Source organism: Oncorhynchus mykiss, chromosome 17, assembly GCF_013265735.2.
Source record: "Oncorhynchus mykiss isolate Arlee chromosome 17, USDA_OmykA_1.1, whole genome shotgun sequence".
In the NCBI taxonomy this organism is placed as follows: domain Eukaryota; kingdom Metazoa; phylum Chordata; class Actinopteri; order Salmoniformes; family Salmonidae; genus Oncorhynchus; species Oncorhynchus mykiss.
This window is the reverse complement of record NC_048581.1, coordinates 42414263-42434721: the sequence shown is the minus strand read 5'-3', so window position 1 is coordinate 42434721 and position 20459 is coordinate 42414263.

Below are 20459 nucleotides of genomic sequence, written 5' to 3'. Positions count from 1 at the left end.
GTATTTGGGCTTGAAGTGACAAATTCGAACTGCCCACTTCGTGCAAATCCATGTCAATGTTGTGTCTTTTCCTATGAGATGATGTGGAAATTATTTTTAGCCTACGTTTTCTTTCAGGGCTGGGTTTTATTTGAATGTTATCACCCACCAGCATGGTATTGTTTATTTATCAGAAACACCTGCAAAGTTGTTGATCTTCGCGAGTCGCAAATGAGCCTAAGGCGATGGTCAAATCATGCATCATCCAAAACATGACCCACCAAACCGCACTTCTTAACACCCGCCTGCTTAACCCGGAAGCCAGCTGCACCAATGTGTCAGAGGAAACACCATTCAACTGACTACTGAGGTCAGCCTGCAGGCGCCCGGCCAGCCACAAGGAGAGCGCAATGAGCCAAGTAAAGCCCCCCGGCCAAACCCTCCTCTAACCTGGACGACTCTGGGCCAATTGTGCGCCGCCCTATGGGACTCCCGATCACGGCCGGTTGTGATACAGCCAGGAATCAAACCCGGGGTTATAGTAACACCTCTAACACTGCAATGCAGTGCCTTAGACCGCTGCAACACTCGGGAGGCCCACACCTCCACTTTTTTACCTAAAAATGAACCATCCATTTTAAAATGTGTAAATGTTCACAAAATGACAATTTTACAAAAGGTATAATTGCATGATATTATTGTATTTTGCAACCCTGCTCCCCCCATCGCCCCAAGTGTCTATCATATAATGACCAGGCACCCACTAAAGAAAATTCAAGGAACATGTTTATTTATTTTGTTGTACTATTGTTACATTTGCAATGTTGTTTTCTGTCCGATGCGCTCAAGATGTTGTCACATGTCATTTGCGACGTGCATCACAAGCAAAGTCATTGTAGCCTATCATTTCACTTCCTGTGAGAACCATTAGCATGGGCTGACTTGGCTTTGCTGCACTATAGCCGAAGCCTGCCAGCAGCCTACATACCAAAGATGACACCGTATTATTTACAATGTACAAAAACATATCTCTTATGGAAGATGCCAAAACTTGAGATAACCATAGATGGAGAAGACAAAGATACTGGTTTCCATTTGTGGCAAAGTTTTCCTTATTATATTTATGACAGATCCAGCTCCAGAACCAGTAGCCAGCTGACTAATTTTTGAATGGGGTGTACGTACTTAAAAAAGAAAAACAGCAACAACAGACGATATTAGCTAGATAAGATAAGGTTAAGGTTAGGAATATAGCTAGCTATGGTTAGCATGCTAGCTAGCTACACTGACAGCTGCCAGTTCCCTATTTGTTGATGTTTCTCTGGTCCACATGGGAATCACCAGGACATTCTTTCCCACACAAATTCATGAGGGGTGGGAAAGTGTGCAAAGCTGTCATCAAGCCAAAGGATGGCTACTTCGAAGAATCTAAAATAGAAAATATATGTTGATTTGTTTAACACTTTCTTGGTTACTACATGATTCCATATGTGTTATTTCATAGTGTTGATGTCTTCACTATTATTCTACAATGTAGAAAATAGTCAAAATAAAGAAAAACCCTGGAATGAGTAGAGTTTGTCCAAACTTTTGACTGGTACTGTATAAGGAGCCTGGAGGTGAAACCTAAACAATTATTTACACTATAGGGCAGGAAATGCGTCAAAATAGGGGCGCCAATACAGTTTCATCTAGCAACAAAATCCCTAGTTTGAAAGTGACTGTTTACTGGAAGCTGTGCAGCGCCATTTTGAGTACTGCAAGCATGGCCCACGTGGTCCAGACCCCTATCAATTCAAGTTCCAGCCAATGAGCTTCAGTCACTTGCCATTTGAGTGACAGCTAGCATGATGCACATTGACAGTTGCACAGTGAAAGAAGGCTGGCCCAGGCCTACCCCGCATTATCCAATGATGTTCCAGGTCGGGCCCAACGGCTCAGTAACACAGCAGAGAGAAAGAGAGAGAGAAAAGTTTCATACTGCACATATATAGTATTTGCAGATATATATGCAATTTTCGGGGACCCGTTTTAGCTCGAGCGCTACTTTCAGAACTACTGGCTAAAAGTATGCAAATCTTCTGGAAAGTCTCTTTAAGAACCCATCCCCCCAGAGGTATAAGCTGGAGTAGGGTGATCTTGGATTAATTTTGCATTTTCACCAATAATGGTTAAAGCTTAGATCCCCAAAAGGTGAAACAGCACCACAGTTCGCCCAAGACTAAAAAAGACATAATCATATAGTAAGTACATACTCTCATGTTGTATTGCGCCTGCAATGGTGTCCAATAATGTCAGAGGAATTAAAATAGTTTTGTTGTTTGTAGTAACATCTTTGTTGTTGTCATGTCACAAAAACGGCAGTGGCAGGGGGGTTGATGACTTTGAATTTAAACACCAGGCTCTAGGACAGCCAAAAACAGTGTTCCTCTAGGAATCTCCTCCACACACTCATAATTTGTTAGCACTAATACACTGTAGAATGGAGGTTAAAGCTAAGAGTAAGCTAGTTGGGGCATTTTATTCAATTTATTCTACCGAGTCTTCTACTATAGGTTGATACAGTGTCTCTCAGGGGTGTAATTCACAGTGTGTGTGTGTGTGTGTGTGTGTGTGTGTGTGTGTGTGTGTGTGTGTGTGTGTGTGTGTATGTGTGTGTGTGTGTGTGTGTGTGTGTGTGTGTGTGTGTGTGTGTGTGTGTGTGTGTGTGTGTGTGTGTGTGTGTTGTGTGTGTGTGTGTGTGTGTGTGTGCGTGTGTGTGTGTACTAAACCTTTTTTGTCAGCCAATATAATTTATATCAACCTTTTACATTTAATCACTCTCTTCCAGAGGCTGAGTGGCCTTCCGGGCAAAGGCCAGATGAGCAGAATGATATTTATTGGGCTAATAATGGAGGCCTGGAGGAAAAAAATAAGACCAGTATATTAAAAATGCCTGTGCCAATTTCTGGTCCCAGTCCATCCCTGACCTTTTCTCTAAAATAAACCACAACCAAAGACCCAGGGCTTCAATCGATATTCATTATGTTTGTTTTGTGGTGGGCACATAAACTGAGGACTGAAAACCAACAATTGAACAAGACTTTTACATGCATATATTCTGCATAAATATGGATTTATGTTCTCTGTGGTCAAACTTTACAACTTGAAATGGAATAAGTATAGTTATAGATATATTGGAATACTGTACTTCCAACCATGTAATATGGCAATAATACCACGATAAAAAGGGAAGTTAGTTATAAAAAATATTAGTAATAACCAGTAATAACATTTTTTTTTACATTGAGCCATTTATTTAACTAGGCAAGTCAGTTAAGAACAATTTTTTTTTTTCAATGACAGCAAACCGGGAGTGGGTTAACTGCCTTGATCAGGGGCAGAATGACAGATTTTTACCTTGTCAGCTCAGGGATTTGATCCAGCTACCTTTCTGTTGCTGGCCCAAATCGCTAACCACTAGGCTACCTGCCACCCCAACATTGTTGTTTACCTTTAAGACCTTAAAGAGGCAATCTGTGATTGGTACATATATATGCATTTTTAATTAATGATATAGTCCTTATTGTTTTGTTGAACCAATTTTTTTTTAATCATTTGTGATTATCTCCAAAGGGTAAAGGACAGAATCAGCTCACATGCGGTAAATACTGACTTGTGATTTGGTAATCCTTTAGTAAAACTATATGGAGCATGATATGTCGTAACATACATAAAACCTGTCTTACAGAAATATGCATATGTATTACAAGCAAATGTAGATCATATTTGGAGTAAAGTCATTCAGAACTTTGAATATACACTACCGGTCAGAAGTTTTAGAACCCCTATTCATTAAAGGGTTTTTCTTAATTTTTTACTATTTTCTACAGTGTAGAATAATAGTGAAGACATCAAAACTATGAAATAACACATGGAATAATGTAGTAACCAAAAAAGTTTTAAACTAAATATAAATTTGAAGTCAGAAGTTTACATACACCTTAGCCAAATACATTTAAACTCAGTTTTTCACAATTCCTGACATTTAATCCTAGTAAGAATGCCCTGTCTTAGGTCAGGATCACCACTTTATTTTAAGAATGTGAAATATCAGAATAATAGTAGAGAGAATTATTTATTTCAGCTTTGATTTCTTTCATCACATTCCCAGTGGGTCAGAAGTTTACATACACTCAATTAGTATTTGGTAGCAGTGCGTAGAAATTGTTTAACATTGGGTCAAACATTTTGGATAGCCTTCCACAAGCTTCCCACAATAAGTTTGGTAAATTGTGGCCCATTCCTCCTGACAAAGCTGGTGTAACAGTCAGGTTTGTAGGCTTCCTTGCTGGCACATGTTTTTTCAGTTCTGAGCACAAATGTTCTATAGGATTGAGGTCAGGGCTTCGTGATGGCCACTCCATTACCTTGACTTTGTTGTCCTTAAGCCATTTTGCCACAACAATTCTCTTGGGGTCATTGTCCATTTGGTAGACCCATTTGCGACCATGCTTTAACTTCCTTACTGATGTCTTAAGATGTTGCTTCAATATATCCACATAATTTTTCTGCCTCATGATGCCATCTATTTTGTGAAGTGCACCAGTCCCTCCTGCAGCAAAGCACCCCCACAACATGATGTTGCCACCCCCGTGCTTCACGATTGGGATGGTGTTCTTCGGCTTGCAAGCCTCCCCCCTTTTCCTCCAAACATAACGATGGTCATTATGGCCAAACAGTCTAATTTTTGTTTCATCAAACCAGAGGACATTTCTCCAAAAAGTATGATCTTTGTCCACATTTGCAGTTGCAAACTGTAGTCTGGCTTTTTTTGTGGCGGTTTTGGAGCAGTGGCTTCTTCCTTGCTGAACGGCCTTTCAGGTTATGTCGATATAGGACTTATTTTACTGTAGATATAGATACTTTTGTACCTGTTTCCTCCAGCATCTTCACAAGGTCCTTTGCTGTTGTTCTGGGATTGATTTGCACATTTCACACCAAGTACGTCTCTAGGAGAGACGAGCGTGTCTCCTTCCTGAGTGGTATGACGGCTGCATGGTCCCATGGTGTTTATACTTGCGTACTATTGTTTGTACAAACTCCTTCGGGAGGTTGGAAATTTCTCCAAAGGATGAAATTTGGAGGTCTACATTTTTTTCTGAGGTCTTGGCTGATTTCTTTTGATTTTCCCATGATGTCAAGCAAAGAGGCCCTGAATTTGAAGGTAGGCCTTGAAATACATCCACATGTACACCTCCAATTGACTCAAATTATGTAAATTAGCCTATCAGAGGTTTCTAAAGCCATGACAACATTTTATGGTATTTTCCAAGCTGTTTAAAAGCATAGTCAACTTCGTGTATGGAAACTTCTGACCCACTGGAATTGTGATAGTGAATTACAATTGTTGGAAAAATGACTTGTCATGCACAAAGTAGATGTCCTAACCGACTTGCCAAAACTATAGTTTGTTAACAAGAAATTTGTTGAGTGGTTGAAAAATGAGTTTTAATGACTCCAACCTAAGTGTATGTAAACTTCCGACTTCAACTGTATTTTATATTTGAGGTTCTTCAAACAGCCACCATTTGTCTTCATGACAGCTTTGCACACTCTTGGCATTCTCTCAACCATCTTCACCTGGAATGTTTTTCCAACAGTCTTGAAGGAGTTCCCACATATGCTGAGCACTTCGTTGGCTGCTTTTCTTTCACTCTGCGATCCGAGTCATCCCAAACCATCTCAATTTGATTGAGGTCGGGGGATTGTGGAGGCCAGGTCATCTGATGCAGCACTCCATCACTCTCCTTCTTAGTAAAATAGCCCTAACACAGCCTGGAACTGTGTTTGGTCATTGTCCATCCTAAATCAGATGAGATGGCATATCGTTGCAGAATGCTGTCTTAGCCATGCTGGTGAAGTGTGCCTTGAATTCTAAATAAATCTCAGTGTCACCAGCAAAGCATCACCACACCATAACACCTCCTCCTCCATGCTTTACAGTGGGAAATACACATGCGGAGATCATCCGTTCACCCACACCTCTCACAAAGATACACCGGTAGGAACCAAAAATCTCAAATTTGGACTCTCAAATTTCCTCCGGTCTAATCTCCATTGCTAGTGTTTCTTGGCCCAAGCAAGTCTCTTCTTATTATTGATGTTCTTTAATAGTGGTTTGTTTGCGGAAATTTGACCATGAAGGCCTGATTCACGCAGTCTCCTCTGAACAGTTGATGTTGAGATGTGTCTGTTACATGAACTCTGTGAAGCATTTATTTAGGCTGCAATTTCTGAGGCTTGGAACTCTCCAGTTTCATCATAGCGCTTGATGGTTTTTGCGACTGGTTTTGAAAGTTCTTGACATTTTCCGGATTGACTGACAATTATGTCTTAATGTAATGACTTTAATTTATCTTTGCTTATTTGAGCCGTTCTTGCCAATATATGGACTTGATCTTTTACCAAATAGGGCTATCTTCTGTATACCCCCCTACCTTGTCACAACACAGCTGATTGGCTCAAACACATTAAGGAAAGTAATTCCACAAATTAACTTTTAACACGGCACACCTGTTAATTGAAATGCATTCCAAGTGACTGCCTCATGAAGCTGGTTGAGAGAATGCCAAGAATTTGCAAAGCTGTCATCAAGCCAAAGGGTGGCTATTTGAAGAATCTCAAATATAACATTTTATAACACCTTTTTAGTTACTACATGACTCCATATGTGTTATTTCATAGTTTTGATGTCTTCACAATTATTCTACAATGTAGAAAATAGTACAAAAAAAGAAAAACCCTTGATTGAGTAGGTGTTCTAAAATGTTTGACCGGTGGTGTATGCAAATGTAGATGAAGTAGTAATGCATTATTCAGCAATTAATGGTAATAGTAGGCCTCCTACTGTAGCTACACACATGTATCTTATCACATAGAGAGAGCGAAAGAGAGAGAGACCGAGTAGGAGAAAGAAAAGACAAGACCAGGTTTCCATCCAACTTTATTCTGCGAGTAAAGTACGTCGGATAAAAAGGAAACTAATTAGCTGTTTCCTGGTGGAAACAGCTAATTAGTCAGTAAACTTTCCAAATGTCGACAAAACAAAATGCACTAGACATTTTATTTTATTTTTCTGTAAAATGTATTTTGCGAAAAATGGCAGTGCAAACGCCTTTATGCACAAATGTTGATATAATAACCATCATATCGAAGTGAATTTGAAGTCAGGGGATTACATGCTGTGTGGTCCTCCCACTTCGACTCGGGGAAAGCATGCAGTTTATTAGGCTACAGATTAAATAAATGATGATGAACTTCACAGGGTGGTGAAAGTGCACAGTGATGAGCTTGACGCTTCTTTCCAATAACTACAGAGGGTCTTATTCTGGTGACATGATGATCGATCTCATCATGTAAGCTATATCTGCAGTGTATCTGCGAGCTGTTAGAGTGCACCTGCCAAGACCAGAGTGGGCACATTCGCTATATAACACATTTGTACCGACAAAATCATCAGTAGAGTTGAAAATGCGATGCAGAACCATTTTTTATTCATCACATGGAAATTTAAATTTTTATGTGCACTATGTCATCACGCACAGGCTTTTATCTGCAACAAGTCAGTTTGATGGAAACACCCCTCTGTTGGGAAAATGTGCATATTGCTTTTATGCGGATTTTAGAATATTCACAATCTGTCGCCTATGAGATGAAAATGTAACTAGTGAAGAGAAAGAAAAGGAAAGACAGATGGTGATAGAGAGAAATTGAGATATTTGAGCCACCCTGGTTTTAAGGTGCTGGGTTTGGTTTTCATCTAGTAAGGCTGTGTTTCCATGACAACTAACCCAGTGAACAATAAGGCCTCTTCCTCTCTGTGCCTCTTGTCCCTGACAGCCAGATGTGACGAGGTGAGACTCCACTCCAACCCACACTGGTGTCCATCTTGTCAATACACAGTCCACAGATGCACCAGCTGCTTTCCACAGACTGCCTTTCTAACAGGACTGACAATAACGTCTATACCTGTAATAGTCAATTACGCTGTTCCCAGAACCATTTTTCAATTATATAACTACTAAGTAGACACCTCTTTTCACAGCCTGGTGAAAAGAGGTGTCTGCTCATATAGTCTCTTTTGCGAGAGAACGTTGGTTGTGATGATTCACAGTCGAGTTGAGAAGATCCTCTGTATGTACTGAGCCACTGATAGAGAATGATCGAATAGAATATGATGTTCGTTTTTTTCTTCCAGATTGGATACAAAGCTGGTTGGGGGTGGTAACCATGGAAACTATGTATGCCTCATTCGCCATCACCACTTCAGCTTCAGGTAATGATTAAACTATATTGAAAAAAGTATAAACACAACATGGAACAATTTCAATGATTTTACTGAGTTATACAGTTCAAATAAGGAAATCAGTCAATTGAAATGAATTCATTAGGCCCAAATCTATGGCTTTCACATGACTGGGCAGGGGCATAGCCATGGCTGGGCATAGCCCCCCCCCCCACTGGGGAGCCAGGCACAGCCAATCAGAATTAGTTTTTCCCCACAAAAGGGCTTTACAACAGACAGAAACACTCCTCAGTTTCATAAGCTGTTTGGGTGGCTGGTCTCAGACAATCCTGCAGGTGAAGAAGCCGGATGTGGAGGTCCTGGGCTGGTGTGGTTACATGTGGTCTGCGGTTGTGAGGCCGGTTGGACGTACTGCCAAATGATCTAAAATGACGTTGGAGGTGGCTTATGGGAGAGAAATGAACATTATATTCTCTTGCAACTGTTCTGATGGATATTCCTGCAGTCAGCATGCCAATTGAACTATCTCTCAAAACTTGAGACATCTGTGACAAAACTGCAGTGTGGCCTTTTATTTTCCCCAGCACAAGGTGCACCTTTGTAATGATCATGCTGTTTAATCGGCTTCTTGATATGCCACACCTGTCAGGTGGATGGATTATCTTCGCAAAGAGAAATGCTCACTAACAGGGATGTAAACAAATTTGTGCACAAAATTGGAGAAATAAGCTTTTTGTGCGTATGAACACCAAAGTCGTGAAGAAGGCACAACCAAACCTATTCCCCCTCAGGAGACTGAAAATATTTGTCATGGGTCCTCAGATCCTCAAAAGGTTTTACAGCTGCACCATCGAGAGCATCCTGACAGGTTACATTACTGCCTGGTATGGCAACTGCTCGGCCTCCAACCGCATGGCCAAGTACATCACCGGGGCCAAGCTTCCTGCCATCCAGAACCTCTATACCAGGCGGTGTCAGAGGAAGGCCCTAAAAATTGTCAAAGACTCCTGCCACCCTAGTCATAGACTGTTTTCTCCACCACAGTACTGCATGGCAAGATACCGGAGCGCCAAGTCTAGGTCCAAGAGGCTTCCAAACAGCTTCTACCCCCAAGCCTAGTGGTTAGTGTTGGGCCAGTAACCGAAAGGTTGCTGGCTCAAATCCCAGAGCTGACAAGGTAAAAATCTGTCATTCTGCCCCTGAGAAAGGCAGTTAACCCACTGTTCCCCAGACTCTGAAGACATGGATGTTGATTATGGCAGCCCCCTGCACCTCTCTGATTCATACGGGTTGGGTTAAATGACACATTTCAGTTGAATGCATTCAGTTGTACAATTGACTAGGGATCCCCCATAAGACTACTGAACATCTAAACATCTAATACCCAGACTAATTGCATTGCTCCCCCCCTTCTACAATGCTGCTACTCTGTTATTATTTATACGTAGTCACTTTAAAAACTCTACCTACATGTACATATTACCTCGACACCCCCGCACATTGACTCTACCAGTACCCCCTAGATATAGCCTCGCTATTGTTAATTTACTGCTGCTCTTTAATTATTTGTTACTTTTGTCTCTCTTTTTTGTATTTTCTTATCTGCATTGTTGGTTAAGGTCTTAAGCATTTTACTGTAACCTGTTGTATTCAGCGCCTGTGACAAATAAAATTTGATTTGAACATTTCTGGGATCTTTTATTTCAGCTCATGAAATATGGGACTAACACTTTAAAATGTTGTGGATACATTTTTGTTCAGTATAGATTTGTGACCTTGGAGTTCACACAGGTCTCTGTAAAATTGTTCAATCATTATATGTGGATTAATCGCACTTCTCAATAGACCCTCTATATGTCAAGTGTTCCCGAACAGTCCAAGTAGGCCTATATATACATGCCTCATTTACATATTTTGTGATTACGATGATATTGAGTGGATAGTCTGCCATATTATTATAGAGATAACGGAGTTCCAGGGTTCAATCTGATTGTCAGGATATTGTACAGTAGGAAAACATGTTTGAATGTATGTAGCTGTATGTCACACAATAAGCATGATTTTGTTGCGTAGGCAACATGGATCCAAACAATCATTTTTGCAGCTCAAGAGGAATATTGTTGTTGACTTCTCCCTGAAACCCAGTACTGTAAATGTATTTATTGTAGATGGGTTTCAGAGTGTTTGATTGAATAGGGGCCTTAGGAAATAACATCCATAAGACATGAATAATACCAATGTTCACATTGTATACTCTTGTTTCAGTGGCAGGCTGGGTCTGGCTGGTGCCAATGGCCTCCCTGCTTTCCCAGAATCCTTTGCCAGGATACTGTTCTGCTCCAACGTAGCCGGAGTGCACATGAAGGAGTAAAATAGACAGGCTGTTTACAGGGTGAAAAAACCAAAATGTTCTCACATTTGGAATGGAAGCCACGATACGCAAGAGTGGTCATATTTGGGCTTACAGTAGGTGAGACTGGACTTGTGGATGTGTGTGTGTAGTTAGAATAAATAGTACAACATACATGCATTCAATGGCTTTATTTTGAACAGGCATAAAACACTCAGGCCTAGATTCAATCAGTTCAGCTTTAACCCGCGATAACCGGTACCTGCAGATCATTGCTTTTATTTAGGCGAGATGACCGAGGTGTAACTAAGTTGGAGCTGTCAAATCAGTGAGCGGCTGCTCTATGGTCATTGTCACGAAGCCACAGCAGTCCACCTCCAGCTAGAAGTTCAGAACGAGAAAGTGTGGGCTTCTACCAAATAATGACACTCACATTGAAAATGGTTGAACTAAATAACGAGGTATTTCTATCAGCCTAGTAGAGGTTTAGATTACACCAGACATTCCAGTGTTCATGCGACTCCTTGCAGCCAATTGTCTGTGACGCGTATAACGCCGGGAGCCGCGCGAATATGAATGAAGAAACCTCACATATGTTATTTACTCAAATGTTGTTAGATATTGTAAACTTCTAGTAATGGTGCAATAATTGCTATAATGAACACATTGGGAAGCATATATTGCAGTAATGAATCCAAATAAGTAATTCAATAAAATATCAGTGGACCTCTTTCAGTGTCAGAAAAATACTTGGGCAGGCAAAAAAATCCATAGAACTTCTGTTTTCAAATGTAATAAAATGGAGATGTATGAAGAAAATAGGAGGGTTTGGCCTCACGAATAGAAGCTGCGCTTTAATTAACCATGCTGGCACAAAAATAGAGAAGTGAAAGAAAAGGGAACGGTAACACTTCACTCATATGGCCCCTTTAATGTAGGCAGGTGTACTGCGTTATAATGCATTGTGAGACTTGTCATAAGCACCTATGACCCACCTTTGAGCCCATATACTGCCTTATCTATATATAAAAACATGTAAAAAGTTCAAGTGGAACTGACAGCGGTTTAACTACTTTGCAGATATGAAACAAACACTTGTAATATCAGTCAAAAATATCAAATTCCCAGTTTATGCTACAAAACCAACTACATAAGAGGTTTTAAAAATAAGTTCTATTTGACTCAACATTCCATGACGTACACCAAGGCATTGTTGGAAGAGTAGATGGATGCAGTTCAATGCATGATTTAATATAACTCACCAATACATTTCTTGGTAGTCCAAAAAATATTGCTATCAGGTTGTAAATCACAGCTGGCCTGAAATTGTTTGCTGCCTCCATTCGGGATGCACTGTTTCATTTTCAATGACTCAATATTTTGGACAAAAACGGACAAATGTAACTAAGACTGGGAATGTCAATATAATCAAACTAGTAAGGGCATTGATCACAAGTAGTCATAATGTGGCTAATAGACTAGAGTATCTATTTATGTAGCAAGCTAAAAACACAGAGCCTAACGTTAGCTAGCTAGCTGCTAGGAGGATGTCATGTCATTGGAGGAGTGGTTGAGTGACTTTTTTCCTCCCAATATCTCTTTTTGGTGGGTATACACAGCTAGAGATGCAGGTGTCATTTGGTTAATAACTAGCAAGAACTTGAAAGACTGTTATCCAGTTAACATATCTCCTGCATTCGTAAATTCACTCTGGCTATCTACTCCGATTTCAGAGAACTCTTGTCTGTCTGAGCGTAGAATAACAGATTTTTTAAAATGTATTTTTATTTAATCTTTATTTAACTAGGCAAGTCAGTTAAGAACAAATTCTGATTTTCAATGACGGCCTACCAAAAGGCCTCCTGCGGGGGCGGGGGGGGGGGGGCTGGGATTAAAATTAAAATACATGAAATAAAAATATAGGACAAAACACATCAAGACAAGAGAGACAACACTACATAAAGAGAGACCTAATACAACAACATAGCAAGGCAGCAACACATGACAACACAGCATGGTAGCAGCACAACATGGCAGCAGCACATGGTAGCAGCACAAAACAGGATACAAACATTATTGGGCACAGACAACAGCACAAAGGGCAAGGAAGAGACAATGAATTTACGAACGCGCAACACCTGTTGAATATGACAGGTGTCAGTAAATGTAGGCAATTTTTTTTTTAGAGTTAGTCACAAACGCTCTAGATAACTCAAACTGGAAACACTTATCTCCCTCACTAGCTTTAAGCACCAACTGTCAGAGCAGCTCACAGATTACTGCACCTGTACATAGCCCACCTATAATTTAGCCCAAACAACTACCTCTTTCCCTACTGTATTTATTTTATTTATTTAGCTTCTTTGCACCCCATTATTTTTATTTCTACTTTGCACATTCTTCCACTGCAAATCCACCATTCCAGTGTTTTACTTGCTATATTGTATTTACTTTGCCACCATGGCCTTTTTTGCCTTTACCTCCCTTATCTCACCTCATTTGCTCACATCGTATATAGACTTGTTTATACTGTATTATTGACTGTATGTTTGTTTTACTCCATGTGTAACTCTGTGTCGTTGTATGTGTCGAACTGCTTTGCTTTATCTTGGCCAGGTCGCAATTGTAAATGAGAACTTGTTCTCAACTTGCCTACCTGGTTAAATAAAGGTGAAAAAATAAAAATAAATAAAAAATAACATGTAAACAGCAACAACAGTTCAGAGTGAGGTGTTCTCTCATTCGTCTGGCAGTAGCTAGCTAGCAAGCTAGACAATTTTAGCCAGTTAGCTTGGGTGCAGGCAAGCTGCAGAAGGAGGAGTAGGCTACACTTCCCCACCGTTAATCAGTGTAATTTTGATGGTCAACTAGCTGAAAAGGTTATATAATGTTCCTTCATTAGATTTTAGCTCATCTTGCTTTGACTGGCATTAGTTGTTGATCTTGTTGTGCGTTACTGAGGGAGAGAGAGCCTACCTTTTAATTGACTGTAAAGTTCCCAAATGTTATTGACATTTTTGCATAAATGTTACTGACATATTTACATAAATCCATTCAGGTGTATTTTGTGGCTTTTGACGAATGCGTTCTAATGATCTGAAGTCGCGCTGTTGCAACTGCCTGTAAACACACAGCCCAGTTCAGTTTCTATTAATTGTCCAAACGCACTGCCGCTTTCCCACTCTATATTGCTGTAGAATTTTCACAAATGTCTTAGTATACATAATTCCCAAACATTAAGAATTTATGAAAATGACCATATTTAAGCGCTTGCTTGCCAGAATTTTTAAAATAAAAAGTGTCATTCTTCCTGAGGGGTGTAGTATATGAACAGATTTGAACAAGATTTCATGTTATTAAAATGCTGTCAGTTCTACTTTAAGGAATTGGTGCATAAAATGTATCATATTAACCTTATTATAAGACATTATAAAGGCTGCTTATAACATGTAATATTGCAGTCCTTTCCCTCCATCCTCTCTGTCCTCCTGGTTTTATCAACACGGTGGTCCTCCACTTTTCAGCTATGCCCATAAAACTGAAAAGAGGGCATTTTTCCACCCCCTTCTTAGTTTTAAAATCCTCTAAAACACTGCTGACATTGCGAAGAAAAGGGGTGATTTGGGGGTAGAAAAGTGTAGCATAACGGGTTGCAGCAGTGCTTCGGAGGGCTAAGATGATGTGGCATGGAACTGGCCCAGGCCTTTGCAGACCTTGCCAAGATGCTGACCCATCCCCACACTGGGAGAGAGAAAGCAAGGCACCGCCACTGCAGCTATATCACTGCTGTGGTTGCCAGGTGTTGTGGGAGTCGACTGCGGGTTGCCAGTTAATGTGGGGTTTTGACATTGACGAAGGGGCCACATCAAGCCACAGAGGTTGACCGGGTCAGGAAAGACTGAGGGGGGGGGGGGGGGGGGGGGGGGTGCACATACAGCAGGAGCGTACAGTGGGGGGTAGGGAGGTGGAGGAGGAACGTAAATAACAATAAACTACTCCCCAAGAGGCAGACCATGACTCAGCAGCTTTGCCTGAATGTCCCTTGGGATAGAAACTGTAGGTAGGTGTACTGTTCACAGCCTAATAAGGAGTATAACAGACACATTCTGGATTTCAATCTGGATTTGGAGGTAAAGACTACTGTGGAATAGTGAAGTCCCCAGGTGGATTGTTCAATACCTAAATTGAAAAAGCAAATGATACAGCATCTTCTTACCCAATTAGGGGGAGTTGTTGTCTCTGACAATGTTTACCTTGGTTACCGGTATTCATGTAGAATATGAAGAATAGTGGATAAAAATTCCTCCGGCATCAGTTTCACTGGAGATTGACTGTGCAAAAAACATTCAGTTATTTAGCTAACTATTCCCTGTATAGTGCACTTGCTCTGGTCAAAAGTAGTGCACTATATAGGGGATAGAGACAGTATATTTGAGACACAGACTGTATATCTTCTAGTATTTCTCACCAAACTCCGCTACAGAGAGCATTGCCATGCGTTTAAGTACAGCTAGAGAGTATGTTATGCATTATAAACTGCGTGGTTCGGTCCCTGCTGATTGGCTGAAAGCCGTAGTATATCAGACCATGTACCATGTGACAAAACATTTATATTTACTACTCTAATTACGTTGGTAACCAGTTTATAATAGCAATAAGGCACCTTGGGGGTTTGTGATATATGGCCAATATTCCATGGCTATGGGCTGTGTCCTAGCACTCCGTGTTGCATCGTGCCTAAGAACAGCCCTTAGCCGTGGTATATTGGCCATTTACCACACCCCTCGGGCCTTATTGCTTAAATATAAGCCACTAAAATTGCAGCTAAAGATGAAAAGATTTAAATCTTACCAATTTAGCTTTGTTCTTACCTTTGACAGTACCTGCTCAATGTCATTTTGTGCAGCCTCCCTGTCTCTCATCATCTATATTAATCTACAAACACTGTCACATTCTGTCTGTCACATTCCTACCAGCTATGTTGTATGGCCTTAATGGTAACACTTTACTTTGAGCATACAGTATTAATGCATTGAGCACGAGGCCTTTTAACGCTTTATAAATAACTGTGCGGTATAATATGCCACGTCTTTCTATTTGGCGATATTCCAACTGGCTCAGAATTAATGATAAAAAAAGGAATGTAGTTATTTGAAGGTTACCTGCATAGTTAGCCCCCCCCGCTCACACCAATTCTAGGCGTTATGAGCTGCTGTGAGTGTGAATTAACACTCTTGAGCTGCATAGGGCTGTGTGTGAAGGCCGCGGGGACCACTTAAAAACCATAGAGAAGAGAAACATGCGTTAGGGGCGTTGTTTGGAGGACAAAGTCGTGTTGTTTAGATACATTGCAGTTATGGTGTCAGCTCACATTTCACTTTACATTATGGACAAGGTAAAGTGCCATCAGAAAATATTCACACAAGGGTTGAATGGAGGGAACCCGGTTTCCGAGATCCCACGGGATTTACCGCTCAAAAACAAACCCTTTTTGCTGGATAAATAACTGTGAAAAACTGGTTAATTATAATAAATTATTTATATGAACAGCATTGCGTGAAATGTAACTGTTAAAACACATGCAATGTCTAAATCTGGCTTCTCTACGGCCTATGCATGATGAATCAATGCGCACGTTGGGGACATCCATCTCTGTATGGAGCGCTGTTCACAATGCATGTAGACCTACAGTATCATCTCATCATGGTAACTTTTTTTTCTTGTGATAGCCTATGCTACAGTAATATAAAGACCACATTTGAGTGTAATTTATCCATCTCCATCTGACTTTCAGGTGTCACCTTGTTTTTTTAATTGCAAAGATTATATATATATTTTTATAATAGCTGCAGAGTTTTAAAACAGCCTATCATTGCTTTAAATCAGTGCACGCATGTTCACTCTCTCGCAGTCTTTCTGTCAACTCCATTCAAATTGCATCCAAAATAGACACTCCTGTTCTAGATTGATATACAGCCCTATATATAGATGTTCTAGCCTACCTCTTTCAGGTAATGCATTCAATGCAGTATTAGCCTTATATTTGTCTAATTAATGATGGGTTATGCATAATAGGCTTCTAACTTATTGCCTTTGACTCTCCGCTGGCCTAACCTTAAAAAACGCTCCTTAGCTCTTGGAGTTCCAGGCAGGAAAAGATAGACTAGAATAACTTGCTGGACATCATTTTTTTAAGCATGTCTTATACCAATAGACCAGTGGTTCCCTAACCTTGTATAGTCTGCGTACCCCCCTCTAGCACCAGGGTCAGTGCACTCTCAAATGTTGTTTTTTGTCATCATTGTAAGCCTGCCAAACACACACTATACGATATATTTATTAAACTTAAGAATGAGTGTTTGTCACAACCCGGCTCGTGGGAAGTGACAAAGAGCTCTTATAGGACCAGGTTACAAATAATTATTTAACCATCTTACATATAACACCTTATTTGTTCATTTAAAATTGTGAATAACTCACAACAGGTTAATGAGAAGGGTGTTTTGGAAAGGATGCACATATCTCTGCAATGTTGGGTTGTATTGGAGAGAGTCTCGGTCTTAAATCATTTTCCACACACAGTCTGTGCCTGTATTTAGTTTTCATGCTAGTGAGGGCCGAGAATCCACTCTCACAAAAATGGACCTTTTTCAGGACCCTTTCTTTCAAAGATAATTTGTAAAAACTTCACAGATCTTCATTGTAAAGGGTTTCCCATGCTTGTTTAATGAACCATACACAATTAATGAACATACACCTGTGGAATGGTCATTAAGACACTAACAGCTTACAGACGGGTGGCAATTAAGGTCACAGTTATGAAAACTTAGGACACTAAAGAGGCCTTTCTACTGATTCTGAAAAACACCAAAAGAAAGATGCCCAGGATCCCTGCTCATCTGTGTGAACGTGCCTTAGGCATGCTGCAAGGAGGCATGATTGCAATGTCCGTACTGTGAGACGCCTAAAACAGTGCTACAGGGAGACAGGACAGACAGCTGATCGTCCTCACAGTGGCAGACCACGTGTAACACCACCTGCACAGGATCGGTACATCCGAACCTCACACCTGCGTGACATCAGTGCTCATCAGTGCTCAGACTGTCCGCAATAGGCAGAGAGGGGCAGGACTGAGGGCTTTTAGGCCTGTTGTAAGGCAGGTCCTCACCAGACATCACCAGACATCACCGGCAACAACGTCGCCTATGGGCACAAACTCCCCATCGCTGGACCAGACAGGACTGGCAAAAAGTGCTCTTCACTGACGAGTCGCGGGTTTTGTCTCACCAGGGGTGATGGTCGGATTTGCGTTTATTGTCGAAGGAATGAGCATTACACCGAGGCCTGTACTCTGGAACGGGTTCGATTGGAGGTGGAGGGTCCGTCATGGTCGTGCTCAATCCCATTGAGTCTGGGACATGTTGGATCGGAGAGTGAGGGCTAGGGCCATTCACCCCTGGAAATGTCCAATAACTTGCAGGTGCCTTGGTGGAAAAGTGGGGTAAAATCTCACAGCAAGATCTGGCAAATCTGGTGCAGTCCATGAGGAGGAGATGCACTGCAGTACTTAATGCAGCTGGTGGCCACACCAGATACTGACTGTTACTTTTTACCCCCCCCCCCCCCCCCCCCCCCCCAGGGAAACATTATTCCATTTCTGTGAGTCACATGTCTGTGGAACTTGTTCAGTTTGTCTCAGTTGACAAATCTTGTTATGTTCATACAAATATTTACACATGTTAAGTTTTCTGAAAATAAATGCAGTTGACAGTGAGAGGACGTTTCTTTTTTTGCTGAGTTTAGGTACGTGGCTGCAAAGGGCATCAGTGTCTTAACACCCCGATTTGCCAAGGCAAGAAACTGAGCACAGCCCTGTCCAGAAATCTGCAATGGCTTCTGATTAAATTACATTTTCACAGAACCGTAGGTTGCAATTTTGATGAGGCTCTCTTGTTCAGATATCGTATGGTATCTGTACTGATGGCAGTGGAGTGGTAACGCGCGTGCAAGCAGTTGCTCCCGACGCCAATTGGGTACGCTACAACATCCACGAGAGGCTCTTGCTGCCAAGGGAATGCCTGACAGCTTGAAACACGTTTTGGACACGACAGTGAAAATGGTTAACTTTGTTAAAGCAAGGCCCGGTAAGTGGACTGGAGGCAGGGCTTGAAACGGATAGCGAATCCAGTTGTTCGTGTCGTCCCTTTTTGGAAAGTACCTGTGTAATTGCGCACCCAGCTCACTCAGTTGCTTCGCTATATCATATTTGACATTGTCCATAAGCTTGAGTTCATTTGCGCACAAAAAATCATGCAATGATGTAACGACCTGTGTGTTGTCCTTGCAGACAGAGAAGTGCTCCAACTTCTTAGTCATAGCCTCAATTTTGTCCCGCACATTGAATATAGTTGCAGAGAGTCCCTGTAATCCTAGATTCAGATCATTCAGGCGAGAAAAAACATCACCCAGATAGGCCAGTCTTGTCATCATGCAAGCGGTCAGATAAGTGAAAATTATGGTCAGTAAAAAAAACTTTAAGCTTGTGTCTCATTTCAAAAGGCATGTCAATACCTTGCCCCTTGATAACCGGCGCACTTCTGTATGTTGTAAAAGTGATACATGGTCACTGCCCATATCATTGCATAATGCAGAAAATACACAAGAGTTCAGGGGCCTTGCTTTAACAAAGTTAACCATTTTCACTGTCGTGTCCAAAACGTGTTTCAAGCTGTCAGGCATTCCCTTGGCAGCAAGAGCCTCTCGTGGATGTTGTAGCGTACCCAATTGGCGTCGGGAGCAACTGCTTGCACGCGCGTTACCACTCCACTGCCATCAGTACAGATACCAACACATCTTGACCACCAAAGTCCATTTTCCTGTTGTCCTGGTTTCCAGAAGAGGATGTCTTCCTTAATTGACCCCCCATAAATGTAACAGACATATACCAGGAGCTGTGCCAGGCCCGCCATGTCTGTTGACTCATCCAGCTGAAGCAGTAATTGTTTCAAAACATCTCCTGTCATGTCACTGATGCGTCGTGAAAGTGTTTGATTAAGATATTGTCTGTGTAGTTTTGTTTGGCCATTTCCCAGCCATATCCGCAGCAGCAGGAAGAATTAAGTCCTTCACAATGTATGGGGCTTGCCTGTCCTAGCCACTCGGTAGCTCACCATATAAGACGCTTCTAGCCACTTCTTATTAATGGAATCTGTTGCTTTTATACATGTCTATTGAAGACTTTTCAAATAACATTTTATTTGTCACATTGACCGAATACAACAGGTGTAGACCTCACCGTGAAATGCTTACTTACAAGCCTGTAACCAACAATGCAGATCAAGAAATGGAGTTAAGAAAATATTTTGTAAATAAACTAAAGTAAAAAATAATAAAAAGTAAACACAATAAAAAAACAAAAATGAGGCCTTATACAGGGGGTACCGGTACCGAGTATTTTTGCGTGGGTACAGGTTAGTAAAGGTAATTTGTACAGGTAGGTAGGGGTAAAGTCAATGTAAATGGTCCTGATGGCCATTTGATTAATTGTATGCATTATCCTCTGTAGCGCCTTACGGTCGGATGCCGGTGATGCAACCGGTCAGGATGCTCTCGATGGTGCAGCTGTATAACTTTTTGAGGATCTGGGGAACCATTTAAAATAATTTCAGTCTCCTGAGGGGGAATAGAGGTTGTGGTGTCCTCTTCATGACTCTCTTGGTGCGTTTGGACCATGATAGTTTGTTGGTGATGTGGACACTAAGGAACCTGAAACTCTCAACGCAAGCTTTTTTTTGTTGCCGAGTTTGCCCCGGGTGGCCAGCTCTAGGAAGAGTCTTGGTTGTT